We start from the raw sequence: 18957 nt of genomic DNA on the forward strand, positions 1-18957 counted from the left end.
CAGACGGGCCGTGGGTCCACCTCCTCTCCCACTCTTTATAGGAGGCGCTGAGGGGCAGGCAGCATTCCTGTAGGCAGAGGATGTCTGCCCCCACAGTTTCCAGGTTTGCAAACACTGCCTGCGCCCTCCCTGGAGTCCGGATGCTTCTGACATTGATTGTGGCTATTGAGATGGTGGCCATTTTTTTGTGAGGGATTTTAAAACAAATAAGCCTCTTAAAAACACGGTAACACAGTTAAAACCATTTTCCAACACCTAGGGCTTAGTGCCCCCTGCTGGCTCAGCCTCCTCTCCCCCTGGGGCTCCCCCGGTGGTGGGCGGGTCCACCCCCAGGTACGGCCACTCATTGGGAGACAGCTGCGGGAAGACCGGGGACGAAGCAGCGGGCTCACTGTCCGACTCCCCAGCCAGCAAGCCCCACCTCTCCCTGAAACTTACCCGTCCCTTCTTTACCCCGCCCTCCTTCTCAGGCCCCACCACCTCGTCAGCCAGCCTCTTCATCACCCCGGCCTGCGCTGCCTCCATCTCCTCCTCGGACTCCACGGTTACCATGGACCCAGCCTCGGAATCCGAATCCACCGGTGTCCCGTACAGGTTTCCCAGGGACCCTTCTGGAAACAAAACCAGACTTCCCTGGTCGCCCCCTTCCCCTTCCTGCCTCTTCTTGTCCTTTTTCCCTACCCTCCGCTCCACCGTGGCCCCGCTGGACTCCCCAGCCATGACCTCCCTCTCTTCTACCCCTTCCTCTCTCTCCTTGTCTTCCATACCCTTGCCCTGGGCCACTTCACCCCCTTCTTTACCCTTCTCTCCTGCCCCCTCCTGGGCCTTGCTGTTCTTCTCCTCCACTTCCTGCCCTTCTCCCTGGGCCTCTCCCTCAGTCTTCCCTACCTCCTCACCCTGCTCCTCCCCCTCCTCTGTCCTCCCTACCCCTTCTCCCTGCCCCTCCCCCTCCTCAGACCTCCCCTTCTCTCCTCCCTGCCCCTCCCCCTCCTCAGACCTCCCCTTCTCTCCTACCTGCTCCTCCCCCTCCTCAGTCCTCCCCTTCTCTCCTCCCTGTTCCCCTTGTGTCTCTCGCTCCCTTTGCTCTTTGCTGGCTGCCCGGAAAGCCTTTGTTCTGTTTGCAAAGGAATCCGGGCAGTCCCGAAACAGGTGGGTATTCTCCCCACAAAGGTTGCACTTCCTCCCTGTTGTGCATTCAGTGGCCTGGTGCCCCACCTCCCTGCACTTACCACACACCACCACTCTACAGGCCTCAATCAGGTGGCCATATTGGCCACACCTGCGGCACAGCTTGGGCTGACCCTGATAATATATCAGCCCCCTGTTCTCACCCAGCACAATTAGTGTCGGCAGGTGGCGCATCCCACTGAACCCTGATGGGTCCTCGTTTAGCTTAATTGGCACGCGCCAAACGCAGGTCCAAATGCCGTCCACATCCATTACTTTGAGTGGGGAACCTCTCACCTGGCAATACCGAGAAAGCCAGGTGACAATGTCCGATTCCTCCACAGTCTCGTTAAACATACGGACAATAGCCACTTTTAGGCTATCATCCGTAAGCCTCTCCACATTGAACATGTCCAATCTCTCCTTAACCGTCTCATACTTTGCCCAGAACGAGGCAAGTTGCTGAGACGTCTTAAAAGAGAGGTCAAAACCTTTCCCTTGCGGGAGAACCACAAGGCAGTTAATTTCAGCTGCAGTGAAACCCAGCACTCCCCTTATAAATTTCCTTGAAAAATCAAGGCGGGACAGCTGCAACAGCTTTCCATCTTTTTCCCTCAAACAGAACCTAACACAGCAATGCCTGCGCGTGCCCACCCTGGCAGCAGACATTCTCAAAAAAAAGGTCAGTTACAGACCAACCCCACAATAACCACCCAACACACAAATTACACGTTTCTTGCTCAAAATTGTTAACCAAAAAAAAACACCCCCGGGCTCTTGCCCAGCCCCGAAGGGCTCAAACCCTTAAATCACCCCAATCAATAAATCACTTACCTTGATGTCTTCAATCTCAGGAACAAACTTTTTTTTTAAATTCAACAAAACAATCTCCTCAACGGACGAATCCTTGACCACGCAGCAATTTGACCGCCTATCTTAGCCAAAAGGCCGAGAAGCGATAACCGCACACTGGCCCCTGCCGACGGCGCCCTCCCGGTGGCCCCGGACCGCGCTCGGGGCAGACGCCACCTGGCCCAGGGGCCGGCCCCCCTCCCCGCCTTCCCAAGAACCCTGCGCACGCACTGACTGGCCGGTCGGCGAGCTACCGTAACGACCGGACTCAGCTGGCTCCTCCCACCAAGATCCACTGTCCTCCACTGGCAGGCACAGCCGCCAAAAACACTCGACACATACCGAGTACGCTGTTACGTACTTACTACCGAGTTACTTACCGAATAGCTGCTCTCTAGGCAGCGACCAAAGCTATTTAGCGAGCGGGGCATCGATCGCACGCGGCAAGCAGGCGATAAGCCAGAAACGAGCAAGTCGGCGACTCGCAAGCAACCCGCATACCTGTCGCACATTGCCGTCTGTCCTTAAACCGTTCGAAGTTGCCCCGCCCTGTGGACGGAGCATCCAAAAATAGCACAAACTCAGGTGCGTTCCTCTCCACGGAAATCTTTAGTAAAAGGCGAAAGATTTGTGCGTGCTGAAGAGAAACCCGAGCGAAATGTGACCTTTCAGCGCACCAGGCGCCTCCGGCCCCCTTCCCAGCCACTCCCACTGACCCGGGGTTGCCACTGCCGCCAGCCGGCCGGACAGACAATCCGAGAGGGAAGGTGGGAAAAGCGAGACAGCGCAATGACAACAAACAGTTACGTCCCGCACAGAAAACTACATCATTTTGCTAAACAGAGGCAAGCACACTTACAACAAGGGCACATATTCACCCTATTTACAACACAATTTACATACATACAAAATAAACAAACAAACAAACAAACAAACAAAAAGGGGGAAGAACAGGGCAACCCACCCACCTAGTAAAGGACAACAAAACACAACCTTTTTTTGCACAAAACTTGGAGAGGCGCACCGTTCCCGAACGCACTGCAATAACGGGTCGATGCTTGAAGCGGACGGAGCAAGCTCCTTCTCCGACTCCCTGTGCCAAAAATCCGTTTAATATGTAGTCCCCTGATAGGGGACGTATCAGATATTAAACTGATAAGAACAGATTTTTTTTGTATTTAAATTAATTTATTGGTCCACACCAACCTCATTACATTTTCATACAAACAATAAACAAACAAATTCCAATCCACATCCTCTTAACAACTGTAAACTCAAAACCCCACCCTCCCCTGAAGTCCCAAAGTCCCAACACATTCCCACTGTATCAACACATTTCAAACCAAACAAAAACAGAACCGAAACAACCATACAACCCCCCACCCCACCCCCTCCCACCCCCCACTTACCCTAATTACAAAACCCCAAACAAACAACTCCAACAACAAAAACAATACAAATACAAAAACAACAAGAAGAACCCCACCCTCCACCCTCCCCCCTCCCCACCCCACCCCACCCCACCCCACCCCACAAACCCCGAACCCAACCACCCCAATCACATACATTCTATTTACATGCTTACATATTCCCAGGACCCCCCTCCCAGAGGAAGAGCCTTTCCAGGCCTCCCCAGTACTTCCGCACCCATTCCCACCCGTGCACCACCCCATCCCCCCTTATTCTCTCCGCTACCCTCCCAGAGAACCTATGGAAGAGCTGGCTGGGAGTCAGGACCCTCAGCCTCATCCCCACTGCTGCCATCCTGTCCTCCCACAGCACCCACTTGCCATACCCTACCACCTCCCACACTACACCCTCAGCCACGGCTCCCACTGCCGCCAGCCCCCGCCTGTACAGGACTCTCTCTCTGCTCAGGGTGAAGGCCGGCCCTACCCCACTGAGGAGGCCCTGCACCAACCCCCAGTACACCCTTGCAAACTGGCACTCCCATAGGGCGTGCGCCACCGACTCCACCAGCCCACAGCCCCTTGGACAGAGTGGACTGGCACTGCACCCATGGCGCTGCAGCACCTCCCGCACCGACAGCCTGCCCATCGCGCACAGCCAGTGGAGGTCCCGCACCACCCCTGGTGCCCTCCCCCCGCTCACCTTGCCCCACTCGAGGTTCAGCGGCACCCCTTCAGGACCTGCCACCTGCCTGCCCGCAATGCTGTTGTACAGCAGCCTGTGCTGGAGAAGGCTCTCCCTCTCCACTGGAGCCGGGCACTGCCCAAGGAAGCGCAGCACTGCCTGATAGGCCGGGGACTGCTGTTCTGCCCGTGGAGCCACGTGGGTCAGCGGCACCCAGTGCCTCAGTGCGGTCGCCAGGTGGAGACGGGCGAAGTGGTAGCACTTGTGGGGGACCCTTCCCAGGACCATCCTACACGCGAAAGATGTAAAAATCGCGTCAAGTTTCAGGGGGATTCTCGGCACGCCGCGACCCCCCTTGTCCACCGGCATGTACATGAGGTCGCGACGCACATATTCGTACCTCCCTCCCCACAGAAACTTGAACATGGCCCTGGTCAGGGCCACCTTGATCGTTGCAGGAACTGGGAAGACGTAGGCCAAGTGTAGGAGTAGTGGGAGCAGGACAGCCCTCACCACTACCACCCTCCCAGTCAGTGACAGCCGCCTGCGTGCCCACACCCCCAGCCGTGATCTCACCAGCGCCATACGTTCTTCCCAGTTCCGCTCACCACTGCCCTGGGGAAAGAAGCGCACCCCCAACACCTTCAGTCCCCCCTGGCACCGCTCCCAGCCACCGTAGTCCCTCACCTCCTCTCTCCACCGGCCACACAGCAGGACTGAGGACTTGGACAGGTTCACCCTGGAGCCCGTCCCTGCCGCAAACCTGTCCACCAGGACTCTCACCCTTGCCAGGGACCGAGTCGACGACACAAAAATTGTCGTGTCGTCCGCGTACTGCTGGATTTTCAACTCGGCCCCTGCAGCCCCTGGGATCCTCACCCCGTCCACCCCTGGGTCCCGGCGCACCAGCTCCGCAAAGGGCTCCATGAACAGGACGTAGAGCAGCGGGGAGATTGGGCACCCCTGCCGCACCCCCCCCGCTTGCTCCACAGCCCCGCTCAGAAACCCATTCACTCTTACGCAGCTGTACACTCCCCTGTACAGCATACGCAGCCAAGACAGAAACCGAGGGCCCAAACCCATCCGCTGCAGGACCCGGAACAGGAAGGCGTGCTGCACCCGATCGAAGGCCTTCTCCTGGTCGATGCTGACCACCGCCAGAGGAAGGCCCCGATCGCGCACCCAGTCAATTGTGTCCCGCAGCAGAACCAGGTTCCAGCTGCAGGACCGCCCAGGTACCCCACAAGTTTGGTCAGGGCTGACCAGGACGTCCATCACCTGCTTCAGGCGGACCGCAGCTGCTTTGGCCAGCAGCTTATAGTCCGCCGTCAGCAGGGTGATTGGACGCCAGTTCTTAAGGTCAGCCCTGTCCCCTCCCTTGTGGAGCAGCGTCACCACTCCCTTTCTCATGGAGGCCGACAGCGCTCCCCCCTCCAGAAGCGCCTGAAAGACCTCCATGAGATCCGGACCAATGATGTCCCAAAACTCCCTGTAGAAGTCCCACGGGAGTCCGTCATGCCCCGGGGCCCTCCCTTCCCTCATGGAGCGGAGCGCCCCTGTCAGCTCCTCCAGACTGAGCTCCGCCTCCAGTGCCTGCCCTTCCTCCCGCCCCAACCGGGGCACCACACACCCCAGCAGTGCCTCCTGCTCCTCCGGGTCGCACTCTCTCCTGCTGAAAAGGTCTCGGAAGAAGCCCTCCGCGATCCCCAGCATCTCCGGGACCCCCGTTTCCAGCCCCGCTTCCCCTTTCAACCCAGAGATCACGGCGGCCTTCCTCCGAGCCTCAGCAGCCTGAAAAAAAAAAGCAGTGGGCTTCTCCCCCTCCTCCATCTCCCTCAGCCGGCCCTGGAAGGCCAAGGCCTTAGCCCTCCCCTCCAGGAGGCTTCTCACCCTCTCCTTCGCCCCCTCATAGGCCTCCCACCTCACTGCCCTCCCCCTGTTGAGCTGGGTGTGCATATACGCCAAGGCGTCCAGCCACTTCTTCACCTCCGTCCGCTCCCTCCGCCGCTGCGCCATGCTGTACCTTTGGCAAAAAAGGCCGAAACGCACTTTTGCCGCCTCCCACCAGTCTACCACTGTGGAGTAGAACCCCCGCAGTGCCCTCACGGCCTTATAAAAGCCTCGAAAGGCCTCCTGGAACGCCCTGGATTTCATTAGGGAGGTATTCAATTTCCAGTAGCCTGGCCCCCATTGCGTGTTGGGAATGGGGACCGCCACCTGCAGCATGTCATGGTCAGATGCCCATGAAGGCTGCAGCGTGGCGGTCACCCCCACCCACTCCTTCGGCACAAAAATGTAGTCCAGGCGGCTCGCAGCTCCCCTGGAATTCCGCCAGGTAAAGCCTGGAGCCGCCGGATGTGCCGCCCGGAAGGAGTCGACCAGGCCGTAATCCCTGACCAACTCCGCCAGCGCTCTTGCCGAATAATCCCCCCCCCCAGCAGCGCTAGCCCCACCCCCATCCAGCGACACATTAAAGTCCCCCCCCAGGATTATCCGCCTGGAGGTGGACAGACTGGGCACCAGCTCCCTAAAAACCTCCAGCCTCCGCCCACTCCGAGTTGGCCCGTACACATTAAAAATTCTTATTTTAAAAGGACCCTGATTAACGTCTGCGTACATCGCCCGCCCCGCCACAATGTCCACAGACTCCTGGATTTCCATATCAGCGCCCTTCACCAAAATCCCCAGCCCATCGGCATGAACGCTGCCCACCGACCACGCCGATGGGCCCCACGTCCACTCCTCTGAGAAACCCAGTACATCCCCCATGTCCCGAAGGTGCACCTCCTGTAACAAAAAAACCTTCCCTCTTGTCGCCGCTAAAGAGGCAAAAAGTGCCTGCCTCTTCCCCGAGTTTCTCAAACCCCGCACATTCAAAGTGATTACATTTACCACCATTTTTTAAACAAAAATTTTTTTACTGACCTTCAATCCCCTTCCTTCTCAGAGGAGTCCCCCCCTCCCTCGAGTCCTTTCTCCATCCCCATCACCCCTGTGATCCCCGCCACATCCCAGCCTGCAAACTGGGAAGCCGGGCTGACTGCCGGTCCCGCTGAGGCCGCAGAGGCTCCGGATGCCTCCTCCAGGTCCACCTCAATGTCCACCTCCTGGGCCTCCCCCTCCGCCGAGTCTGAAAGGGCCAGGAACCTGTTCTGCAGAGGGATGCCCGGTCCTGCCTTTGCTTCTCTCCCGTTCGTGTCCCCCGAGCGAACCCGCTTCCGTGCTGCCACCTGCGCCCACTCCGGCACCTCTCCCTCTGGAGGAGGGCTGTCCCCCCACGCCAACGGGGTCTGCAGGTCCGCAGTGGTGCACATAGCCGCTCCCTCCGCCTCCGGGGACAAAACCTCCTCCACAGGAGGCACCGACAAAGGGGAAAATAGCTCCGGCGAACCCTCTCTTGGGACTCCGGACTCCTCCGCCCAGACCCTCGCCTTCATCACCACTGCCCCAAGCCCCAAACCCAGGCCAGGACGCGAGGAAGGCCCGAAGATCTGCCCCGGTGAGTAGGCCCGGACCGGACCGGAATCCGGACCCAGACCGGAACCCGGAACCGGACCAGAACCCGGAGCCGGACCGGAACCCGAACCGGAATCCGGAGCCGGACCGGAACCCGAACCGGAATCCGAAGCCGGACCGGACCCCAGAGCCGGACCCGGGCCGGAACCCGGAGCCCGCACGGAATCCGGAGCCGGACCGGAACCCGGAGCCGGACCGGAACCCAAAGCCAGACCCGGACCGGAAACCGGAGCCCGACCGGAAGCCGGACCCGACCCAGACCAAGCCTCCATGGTCTCACTGGACCCCCTTGCCTCTTGCTCTGTACTCCCCTCCGCGCCCCTCCGTGGCTCCTCCAAAGCTGAGGTCTCGCTCCTGTGCCCAGGATGCAGGGATGGTTCCGGAACCGGAGCCAGCCCACCAGGCCCCACCCCTTCCTGATCCGGCCTAGTGGCCAAGGCCGCCGCAGAGCCTGGGCTAGTAGTGCTGGAAGGCCCAGCCCCGTGCTCCGAAGCCTGCCCTCCCTCCGTAGCCGACTCCCCTGCTTCTCGCCCGGCCTTCCTGGTGCTAGGCCGTGCTTGACCTCCAGGAGGCCCAGAGTAGGCCCCAACCTCACCCTGCACCAGGGCCGCAAACGACCTCACCCTTTCTGGGCAGGCCCGGAAAAGGTGCTCCACACTCCCGCAAAGACTGCACATTTTCGGGGCCACACAGTCTCTTGTAGCATGCTCCGCCGATGCACAATGCCTACATCGGTCAGTGGAGCACACCGCCTTAACATGCCCATACAATCCACACCTACGACAGTACAAAGGTTGCCCTGGGTATACCAGGTAGCCCCTGTCCGGGCCTATGGAGAAGGCCCCAGGAGGATGTGCTACCCCCCCCACCCCTGAAGGATCCTGCTTAAAACGGACATTAAAACGTCTTTTCCCGTTCCAAAAACCAAATCTGTCTTTCAATTTCACCCCCTCCCTCACATCTGAACAGTACCTGAGCAGGAAGGCCAGGATGTCCTCCTCCCGAACAAAGGGGTTGTAGAGGTGGATCATCAGGGGTCGCAGGGCCTTGTTGTATAGCAAATGGACGGTAATCCCTTGCAGTGCCGGGTCCTCTTTGTGTTCCACAAATTTCTGGTGCAGGTTGTAGCAGGCGGCTTCTGACACAAACGTTAAATCAAAAAACCCTCGTGGGGAAAAATCCTGGAGGCAAAAAACTGTCTCGCTGTCAACCCTTAGTAACTCCTTCAAGATGTTCTTCACAAAAAAATCCAAAGTGAAACCTTTCCTCCTCTCTCCGTCCTCCATCTCCACCCGAACCGTGTTCCTCAGCCGCACCCTGTGGGTCGGCACGTCACCTTCCGGCGTTCCAATCCTCTTCCCGTCTTTATCTTTGCCAAAAGGCCGAGAAGCGATAACCGCACACTGGCCCCTGCCGACGGCGCCCTCCCGGTGGCCCCGGACCGCGCTCGGGGCAGACGCCACCTGGCCCAGGGGCCGGCCCCCCTCCCCGCCTTCCCAAGAACCCTGCGCACGCACTGACTGGCCGGTCGGCGAGCTACCGTAACGACCGGACTCAGCTGGCTCCTCCCACCAAGATCCACTGTCCTCCACTGGCAGGCACAGCCGCCAAAAACACTCGACACATACCGAGTACGCTGTTACGTACTTACTACCGAGTTACTTACCGAATAGCTGCTCTCTAGGCAGCGACCAAAGCTATTTAGCGAGCGGGGCATCGATCGCACGCGGCAAGCAGGCGATAAGCCAGAAACGAGCAAGTCGGCGACTCGCAAGCAACCCGCATACCTGTCGCACATTGCCGTCTGTCCTTAAACCGTTCGAAGTTGCCCCGCCCTGTGGACGGAGCATCCAAAAATAGCACAAACTCAGGTGCGTTCCTCTCCACGGAAATCTTTAGTAAAAGGCGAAAGATTTGTGCGTGCTGAAGAGAAACCCGAGCGAAATGTGACCTTTCAGCGCACCAGGCGCCTCCGGCCCCCTTCCCAGCCACTCCCACTGACCCGGGGTTGCCACTGCCGCCAGCCGGCCGGACAGACAATCCGAGAGGGAAGGTGGGAAAAGCGAGACAGCGCAATGACAACAAACAGTTACGTCCCGCACAGAAAACTACATCATTTTGCTAAACAGAGGCAAGCACACTTACAACAAGGGCACATATTCACCCTATTTACAACACAATTTACATACATACAAAATAAACAAACAAACAAACAAACAAACAAAAAGGGGGAAGAACAGGGCAACCCACCCACCTAGTAAAGGACAACAAAACACAACCTTTTTTTGCACAAAACTTGGAGAGGCGCACCGTTCCCGAACGCACTGCAATAACGGGTCGATGCTTGAAGCGGACGGAGCAAGCTCCTTCTCCGACTCCCTGTGCCAAAAATCCGTTTAATATGTAGTCCCCTGATAGGGGACGTATCAGATATTAAACTGATAAGAACAGATTTTTTTTTTTTTGTATTTAAATTAATTTATTGGTCCACACCAACCTCATTACATTTTCATACAAACAATAAACAAACAAATTCCAAACCACATCCTCTTAACAACTGTAAACTCAAAACCCCACCCTCCCCTGAAGTCCCAAAGTCCCAACACATTCCCACTGTATCAACACATTTCAAACCAAACAAAAACAGAACCGAAACAACCATACAACCCCCCACCCCACCCCCTCCCACCCCCCACTTACCCTAATTACAAAACCCCAAACAAACAACTCCAACAACAAAAACAATACAAATACAAAAACAACAAGAAGAACCCCACCCTCCACCCTCCCCACCCCACCCCACCCCACCCCACCCCACAAACCCCGAACCCAACCACCCCAATCACATACATTCTATTTACATGCTTACATATTCCCAGGACCCCCCTCCCAGAGGAAGAGCCTTTCCAGGCCTCCCCAGTACTTCCGCACCCATTCCCACCCGTGCACCACCCCATCCCCCCTTATTCTCTCCGCTACCCTCCCAGAGAACCTATGGAAGAGCTGGCTGGGAGTCAGGACCCTCAGCCTCATCCCCACTGCTGCCATCCTGTCCTCCCACAGCACCCACTTGCCATACCCTACCACCTCCCACACTACACCCTCAGCCACGGCTCCCACTGCCGCCAGCCCCCGCCTGTACAGGACTCTCTCTCTGCTCAGGGTGAATGCAGGCCCTATCCCCCTGAGGAGGCCCTGCACCAACCCCCAGTACACCCTTGCAAACTGGCACTCCCATAGGGCGTGCGCCACCGACTCCACCAGCCCACAGCCCCTTGGACAGAGTGGGCTGGCACTGCACCCATGGCGATGCAGCACCTCCCGCACCGACAGCCTGCCCATCGCGCACAGCCAGTGGAGGTCCCGCACCACCCCTGGTGCCCTCCCCCCGCTCACCTTGCCCCACTCGAGGTTCAGCGGCACCCCTTCAGGACCTGCCACCTGCCTGCCCGCAATGCTGTTGTACAGCAGCCTGTGCTGGAGAAGGCTCTCCCTCTCCACTGGAGCCGGGCACTGCCCAAGGAAGCGCAGCACTGCCTGATAGGCCGGGGACTGCTGTTCTGCCCGTGGAGCCACGTGGGTCAGCGGCACCCAGTGCCTCAGTGCGGTCGCCAGGTGGAGACGGGCGAAGTGGTAGCACTTGTGGGGGACCCTTCCCAGGACCATCCTACACGCGAAAGATGTAAAAATCGCGTCAAGTTTCAGGGGGATTCTCGGCACGCCGCGACCCCCCTTGTCCACCGGCATGTACATGAGGTCGCGACGCACATATTCGTACCTCCCTCCCCACAGAAACTTGAACATGGCCCTGGTCAGGGCCACCTTGATCGTTGCAGGAACTGGGAAGACGTAGGCCAAGTGTAGGAGTAGTGGGAGCAGGACAGCCCTCACCACTACCACCCTCCCAGTCAGTGACAGCCGCCTGCGTGCCCACACCCCCAGCCGTGATCTCACCAGCGCCATACGTTCTTCCCAGTTCCGCTCACCACTGCCCTGGGGAAAGAAGCGCACCCCCAACACCTTCAGTCCCCCCTGGCACCGCTCCCAGCCACCGTAGTCCCTCACCTCCTCTCTCCACCGGCCACACAGCAGGACTGAGGACTTGGACAGGTTCACCCTGGAGCCCGTCCCTGCCGCAAACCTGTCCACCAGGACTCTCACCCTTGCCAGGGACCGAGTCGACGACACAAAAATTGTCGTGTCGTCCGCGTACTGCTGGACTTTCAACTCGGCCCCTGCAGCCCCTGGGATCCTCACCCCGTCCAACCCTGGGTCCCGGCGCACCAGCTCCGCAAAGGGCTCCATGAACAGGACGTAGAGCAGAGGGGAGATTGGGCACCCCTGCCGCACCCCCCCTGCTTGCTCCACAGCCCCGCTCAGAAACCCATTCACTCTTACGCAGCTGTACACTCCCCTGTACAGCATACGCAGCCAAGACAGAAACCGGGGGCCCAAACCCATCCGCTGCAGGACCCGGAACAGGAAGGCGTGCTGCACCCGATCGAAGGCCTTCTCCTGGTCGATGCTGACCACCGCCAGAGGAAGGCCCCGATCGCGCACCCAGTCAATTGTGTCCCGCAGCAGAACCAGGTTCCAGCTGCAGGACCGCCCCGGTACTCCACAAGTCTGGTCAGGGCTGACCAGGACGTCCATCACCTGCTTCAGGCGGACCGCAGCTGCTTTGGCCAGCAGCTTATAGTCCGCCGTCAGCAGGGTGATTGGACGCCAGTTCTTTAGGTCAGCCCTGTCCCCTCCTTTAAAGAGCAGCGACACCACTCCTTTTCTCATGGAGGCCGACAGCGCTCCCCCCTCCAGAAGCGCCTGAAATACCTCCACGAGATCCGGACCAATGATGTCCCAAAACTCCCTATAGAACTCCCACGGGAGTCCGTCATGGCCCGGGGACTTCCCTTCCCTCATGGAGCGGAGCGCCCCTGTCAGCTCCTCCAAACTGAGCTCCGCCTCCAGTGCCTGCCCTTCCTCCCGCCCCAACCGGGGCACCACACACCCCAGCAGTGCCTCCTGCTCCTCCGGGTCGCACTCTCTCCTGCTGAAGAGGTCTCGGAAGAAGCCCTCCGCGATCCCCAGCATCTCCGGGACCCCCGTTTCCAGCCCCGCTTCCCCTTTCAACCCGGTGATCACGGCGGCCCTCCTCCGAGCCTCAGCAGCCTGAAAAAAATATGCGGTGGCCTTCTCCCCCTCCTCCATCTCCCTCAGCCGGCCCTGGAAGGCCGAGGCCTTAGCTCTTCCCTCCAGGAGGCTTCTCACCCTCTCCTTCGCCCCCTCATACGCCTCCCACCTCACTGCCCTCCCCCTGTTGAGCTGGGCGTGCATATAGGCGAGGAGATCTAACCACCTCCTCACCTCAGCCCGCTCCCTCCGCCGCTGCGCCATGCTAAAGTTCCGGCAGAACAGCCCGAAACGCCCTTTGGCCGCCTCCCACCACTCCACCGCTGTGGGGTACAAGCCCCGCAGAGCCCTCACGGCCTTATACAGCCCTCTAAAAGCCTCCTGGAATACCCTAGATTTTATTAGGGAGGTATTCAGCTTCCAGTACCCCGGCCCCCATTGCGTGTCGGGAATGGGGACCGCCACCTGCAGCATGTCATGGTCCGATGCCCATGAAGGCTGCAGCGTGGCGGTCACCCCCGCCCACTCCTTTGGTACGAAGATGTAATCCAGGCGGCTCGCAGCTCCCCTGGAGTTACGCCAGGTAACGCCTGGAGCCGCCGGATGTGCTGCCCGAAAGGAGTCGACCAGGCCGTGGTCCCTGACCAGCTCTGCCAGCGCTCTCGCTGAATGTTCCACTCCAGCAGCGCTAGCCCCACCCCCATCCAGCGACACATTAAAATCCCCCCCCAGGATGATCCGTCTGGAGGTGGACAGACTGGGCACCAGCTCCCTGAAAACCTCCAGCCTCCGCCCACTCCGAGTCGGCCCGTACACATTAACCACCCGTAATTTGCAAGAAGCGCAATCCAAGTCTGTAAACATTGCCCGCCCCGCCACAATGTCCACAGACTCCTGGACTTCCATCCCTACTCCCTTTACAAGGATCCCCAGCCCATCGGCATGAACGCTGCCCACCGACCACGCCGATGGGCCCCACGTCCACTCCTTCGTAAAGAGAAGTACGTCCCCCATGTCCCGAAGATGCACCTCTTGCAACAAAAACACATCTCCACCTGTTGCCGCCAAAGAGGCAAAAAGTGCCTGCCTCTTCCCCGAGCTCCGCAACCCCCGCACATTCAAAGTAAAAACATTAAACACCATTATTTTAAACAAATTATTTTACCTACCCACCCTTACCTTCAATCTCCTTCCTTCTCGGAGGAGTCCCCCCCTCCCTCGAGTCCTTTCTCCATCCCCATCACCCCTGTTATTCCCGCCACATCCCAGCCCACAAACTGGGAAGACGGGCTGACTGCCGGTCCTACTAAGGCCGCAGAGGCTCCAGGTGCTTCCTCCCGGTCCACCTCAATGTCCACCTCCTGGGCCTCCCCCTCCGCCGAGTCCGATAGGGCCAGGAACCTGTTCTGCAGAGGGATGCCCGGTCCCGCCTTTGCCTCCCTCCCGTTTGCGTCCCCCGAGCGAACCCGCTTCCGCGCTGCCACCTGCGCCCACTCCGGCACCTCCCCCTCTGGAGGAGGGCTGTCCCCCCACGCCAACGGGGTCTGCAGGTCCGCCGTGGTGCACATAGCCGCTCCCTCCGCCTCCGGGGACAAGACCTCCTCACCAAGAGGCACAGACAGGGGGGAGAATAGCTCCGGCGAACCCTCTCTCGGGACCCCGGACTCCTCCGCCACGGCCCTCGCCTTCATCACCACTGCGCCCAGCCCCAAGCCCAGGCCAGGACGCGAGGAAGGCCCGAAGATCTGCTCACCCTTGGACCTCCCATCCATGCCTCCCAGCGCCGGAGCAGGATCCCGATCTCTTGGCCTCGCGGCGAAAGCCCGGACCGGACCGGAATCCAGACCCAAACCGGAACTCCTAGCCGGACCGGAACCCGGACCGGAATCCGGACCCGGACCGGAACCCGGACCGGAATCCGGACCCGGACCGGAACCCGAACCGGAATCCGGAGCCGGACCGGACCTAGGAGCAGGACCCGGACCGGAGCTCGGGGGCGCAGCGGAAACCGGTCCCGACCCAGACCCAGACCCAGCCGCCATGACCTCATTGGATCCACCTGCTTCCTGCTCCGGTCTCCCATCCGCGCCGCTCCGTGGCTCCTCCAAGACTGAGGCCTCGCCCCCCTGCCCAGGACGTAGGGACGGATCCAGAACAGGAGCCAGCCCCCCAGGCCCCACCCCTTCCTGAACCGGCCTAGTGGCCAAGGCCGCCGCAGAGCCTGGGCTTGTAGTGCTGGAAGGCCCAGCCCCGTGCTCCGAAGCCTGCCCTCCCTCCATAGCCGACTCCCCTGCTTCTCGCCCGGCCTTCTTGGTGCTAGGCCGTGCTCGACCTCCAGGAGACCCAGAGTAGGCCCCAAACTCGCCCTGCACCAAGGCCGCAAACGACCTCACCCTTTCTGGGCAAGCCCGGAAAAGGTGCTCCACACTCCCGCAAAGACTGCATGTTTTCGGGGCCACGCAGTCTTTTGTCGCGTGCTCCGTCGATGCACAGTGCCTGCATCGGTCGGTGGAGCACACCGCCTTAACGTGCCCGTACATCCCACACCGTCTACAGTACAATGGCTGGCCTGGGTACGCCAGGTAGCCTCTGTCCGGGCCTATGGAGAAGGCCCCTGGTGGATGCGCAATCCCCCCCACACCTGAGGGATCTTGCTTAAAACGTACATAAAACCGCCTCTTACCGTTCCAGAAGCCAAACTTGTCCTTCAGCTTGACTGCCTCCTTCACCTCCGAACAATACCTCCGCAGGAAAGCCAAGATGTCCTCCTCCCGCACAAAGGGGTTGTACATGTGGACGGTAAGAGGTCTCAGGGCCTTGGTGTATAACAAATGCATCGTAATGCCTTGTAGCGCCGGATTTCCTTCACACTCCAAGAACTTTCGGTGCAAATTAAAACACGCCGCTTCCGAAAAAAAAGTTAAATCAAAAAACCCTCTTTGGGAAAAATCCTGCAGACAAAACACCGTTTTCCGATCCACCATCAAAATATCTTTCAAAACTTTTTCAACAAAAAAATCCAAATTAAAGCCGTTGCGTTTCTCTCCCTCCTCCATCTCCACACGAACCGTGTTCTGCAGCCGCACCCGATAGGCCGGCAATCCACCGTCTGGTGTCTCCATCCTCTTCTCTTTATCTTAGCCAAAAGGCCGAGAAGCGATAACCGCACACTGGCCCCTGCCGACGGCGCCCTCCCGGTGGCCCCGGACCGCGCTCGGGGCAGACGCCACCTGGCCCAGGGGCCGGCCCCCCTCCCCGCCTTCCCAAGAACCCTGCGCACGCACTGACTGGCCGGTCGGCGAGCTACCGTAACGACCGGACTCAGCTGGCTCCTCCCACCAAGATCCACTGTCCTCCACTGGCAGGCACAGCCGCCAAAAACACTCGACACATACCGAGTACGCTGTTACGTACTTACTACCGAGTTACTTACCGAATAGCTGCTCTCTAGGCAGCGACCAAAGCTATTTAGCGAGCGGGGCATCGATCGCACGCGGCAAGCAGGCGATAAGCCAGAAACGAGCAAGTCGGCGACTCGCAAGCAACCCGCATACCTGTCGCACATTGCCGTCTGTCCTTAAACCGTTCGAAGTTGCCCCGCCCTGTGGACGGAGCATCCAAAAATAGCACAAACTCAGGTGCGTTCCTCTCCACGGAAATCTTTAGTAAAAGGCGAAAGATTTGTGCGTGCTGAAGAGAAACCCGAGCGAAATGTGACCTTTCAGCGCACCAGGCGCCTCCGGCCCCCTTCCCAGCCACTCCCACTGACCCGGGGTTGCCACTGCCGCCAGCCGGCCGGACAGACAATCCGAGAGGGAAGGTGGGAAAAGCGAGACAGCGCAATGACAACAAACAGTTACGTCCCGCACAGAAAACTACATCATTTTGCTAAACAGAGGCAAGCACACTTACAACAAGGGCACATATTCACCCTATTTACAACACAATTTACATACATACAAAATAAACAAACAAACAAACAAACAAACAAAAAGGGGGAAGAACAGGGCAACCCACCCACCTAGTAAAGGACAACAAAACACAACCTTTTTTTGCACAAAACTTGGAGAGGCGCACCGTTCCCGAACGCACTGCAATAACGGGTCGATGCTTGAAGCGGACGGAGCAAGCTCCTTCTCCGACTCCCTGTGCCAAAAATCCGTTTAATATGTAGTCCCCTGATAGGGGACGTATCAGATATTAAACTGATAAGAACAGATTTTTTTTTGTATTTAAATTAATTTATTGGTCCGCACCAACCTCATTACATTTACATACAAACAATAAACAAACAAATTCCAAACCACATCCTCTTAACGACTGTAAACTCAAAGCCCCACCCTCCCCTGAAGTCCCAAAGTCCCAACACATTCCCACTGTACCAACACATTTCAAACCAAACAAAAAACAGAACCGAAACAACCATACAACCCCCCACCCCACCCCCTCCCACCCCCCACTTACCCTAATTACAAAACCCCAAACAAACAACTCCAACAACAAAAACCATCCAAATACAAAAACAACAAGAAAAACCCCACCCTCCCCCCACCCCACAAACCCCAAACCCGACCACCCCAAGCACATACATTATATTTACATATTTACATCTTTACATTCCCCCGGGACCCCCCTCCCAGAGGAAGAGCCTTTCCAGGCCTCCCCAGTACTCCCGCACCCATTCCCACCCGTGCACCACCCCATCCCCCCTTATTCTCTCCGCTACCCTCCCCGAGAACCTATAATGGAGCTGGCTGGGAGTCAAGACCCTCAGCCTCGTCCCCACTGCTGCCATCCTGTCCTCCCACAGCACCAACTTCCCATACCCTACCACCTCCCACACTACACCCTCAGCCACGGCTCCCACTGCTGCCAGCCCCCGCCTGTACAGGACTCTCTCTCTGCTCAGGGTGAAGGCAGGCCCTACCCCACTGAGGAGGCCCTGCACCAACCCCCAGTACACCCTTGCGAACTGGCACTCCCATAGGGCGTGAGCCACCGACTCCACCAGCCCACAGCCCCTTGGACAGAGTGGGCTGGCACTGCACCCATGGCGATGCAGCACCTCCCGCACCGACAGCCTGCCCATCGCGCACAGCCAGTGGAGGTCCCGCACCACCCCTGGTGCCCTCCCCCCGCTCACCTTGCCCCACTCGATGTTCAGCGGCACCCCTTCAGGACCTGCCACTTGCCTGCCCGCAATGCTGTTGTACAGCAACCTGTGCTGGAGAAGGCTCTCCCTCTCCACTGGAGCCGGGCACTGCCCAAGGAAGCGCAGCACTGCCTGATAGGCCGGGGACTGCTGTTCTGCCCGTGGAGCCACGTGGGTCAGCGGCACCCAGTGCCTCAGCGCGTTCGCCAGGTGGAAACGGGCAAAGTGGTAGCACTTGTGGGGGACCCTTCCCAGGACCATCCTACACGCGAACGATGTAAAAATCGCGTCAAGTTTCAGGGGGATTCTCGGCACGCCGCGACCCCCCTTGTCCACCGGCATGTACATGAGGTCGCGACGTACATATTCGTACCTCCCTCCCCACAGAAACTTGAACATGGCCCTGGTCAGGGCCACCTTGAGCCTTGCAGGAACTGGGAAGACGTAGGCCAGATGCAGGAGTAGCGGGAGCAGGACAGCCCTCACCACTACCACCCTCCCAGTCAGTGACAGCCGCCTGCGTGCCCACACCCCCAGCCGTGATCTCACCAGCGCCATACGTTCTTCCCAGTTCCGCTCCCCACTGCCCTGGGGAAAGAAGCGCACCCCCAACACCTTCAGTCCCCCTTGGCACCGCTCCCAGCCACCGTAGTCCCTCACCTCCTCTCTCCACCGGCCACACAGCAGGACTGAGGACTTGGACAGGTTCACCCTGGAGCCCGTCCCTGCCGCAAACCTGTCCACCAGGACTCTCACCCTTGCCAGGGACCGAGTTGAAGACACAAAAATTGTTGTGTCATCAGCATACTGCTGGATCTTCAACTCGGCCCCTGCGGCCCCTGGGATCCTCACCCCGTCCACACCTGGGTCCCGACGCACCAGCTCCGCGAAGGGCTCCATGAACAGGACGTAGAGCAGCGGGGAGATTGGGCACCCCTGCCGCACCCCCCCCGCTTGCTCCACAGCCCCGCTCAGAAACCCATTCACTCTTACGCAGCTGTACACTCCCCTGTACAGCATACGCAGCCAAGACAGAAACCGGGGGC

At 59.0% G+C, this 18957-nt stretch overlaps 3 non-coding genes and 3 pseudogenes across 3 annotated transcripts; all 6 read right to left on the reverse strand.

The window, feature by feature from the left end:
* Positions 1–2559: 2559 nt before the first annotated feature.
* On the reverse strand, positions 2560–2676 carry LOC133105893 (U5 spliceosomal RNA). The gene has a single exon (XR_009704080.1). It is a non-coding gene; the product is annotated as a U5 spliceosomal RNA (small nuclear RNA).
* Positions 2677–3032: 356 nt separating this feature from the next.
* Positions 3033–3211, reverse strand: LOC133106461 (U2 spliceosomal RNA; annotated as a pseudogene).
* Positions 3212–9455: 6244 nt separating this feature from the next.
* Positions 9456–9572, reverse strand: LOC133105894 (U5 spliceosomal RNA). The gene has a single exon (XR_009704081.1). It is a non-coding gene; the product is annotated as a U5 spliceosomal RNA (small nuclear RNA).
* A 356-nt stretch (positions 9573–9928) lies between these two features.
* Positions 9929–10108, reverse strand: LOC133106476 (U2 spliceosomal RNA; annotated as a pseudogene).
* Positions 10109–16352: 6244 nt separating this feature from the next.
* Positions 16353–16469, reverse strand: LOC133105895 (U5 spliceosomal RNA). Its single transcript, XR_009704082.1, has one exon. It is a non-coding gene; the product is annotated as a U5 spliceosomal RNA (small nuclear RNA).
* A 356-nt stretch (positions 16470–16825) lies between these two features.
* LOC133106468 (U2 spliceosomal RNA) lies at positions 16826–17005 on the reverse strand (annotated as a pseudogene).
* Positions 17006–18957: the final 1952 nt, after the last annotated feature.

The sequence above is a fragment of the Conger conger genome, chromosome 12 (assembly GCF_963514075.1).
Source record: "Conger conger chromosome 12, fConCon1.1, whole genome shotgun sequence".
In the NCBI taxonomy this organism is placed as follows: Eukaryota; Metazoa; Chordata; class Actinopteri; order Anguilliformes; family Congridae; genus Conger; species Conger conger.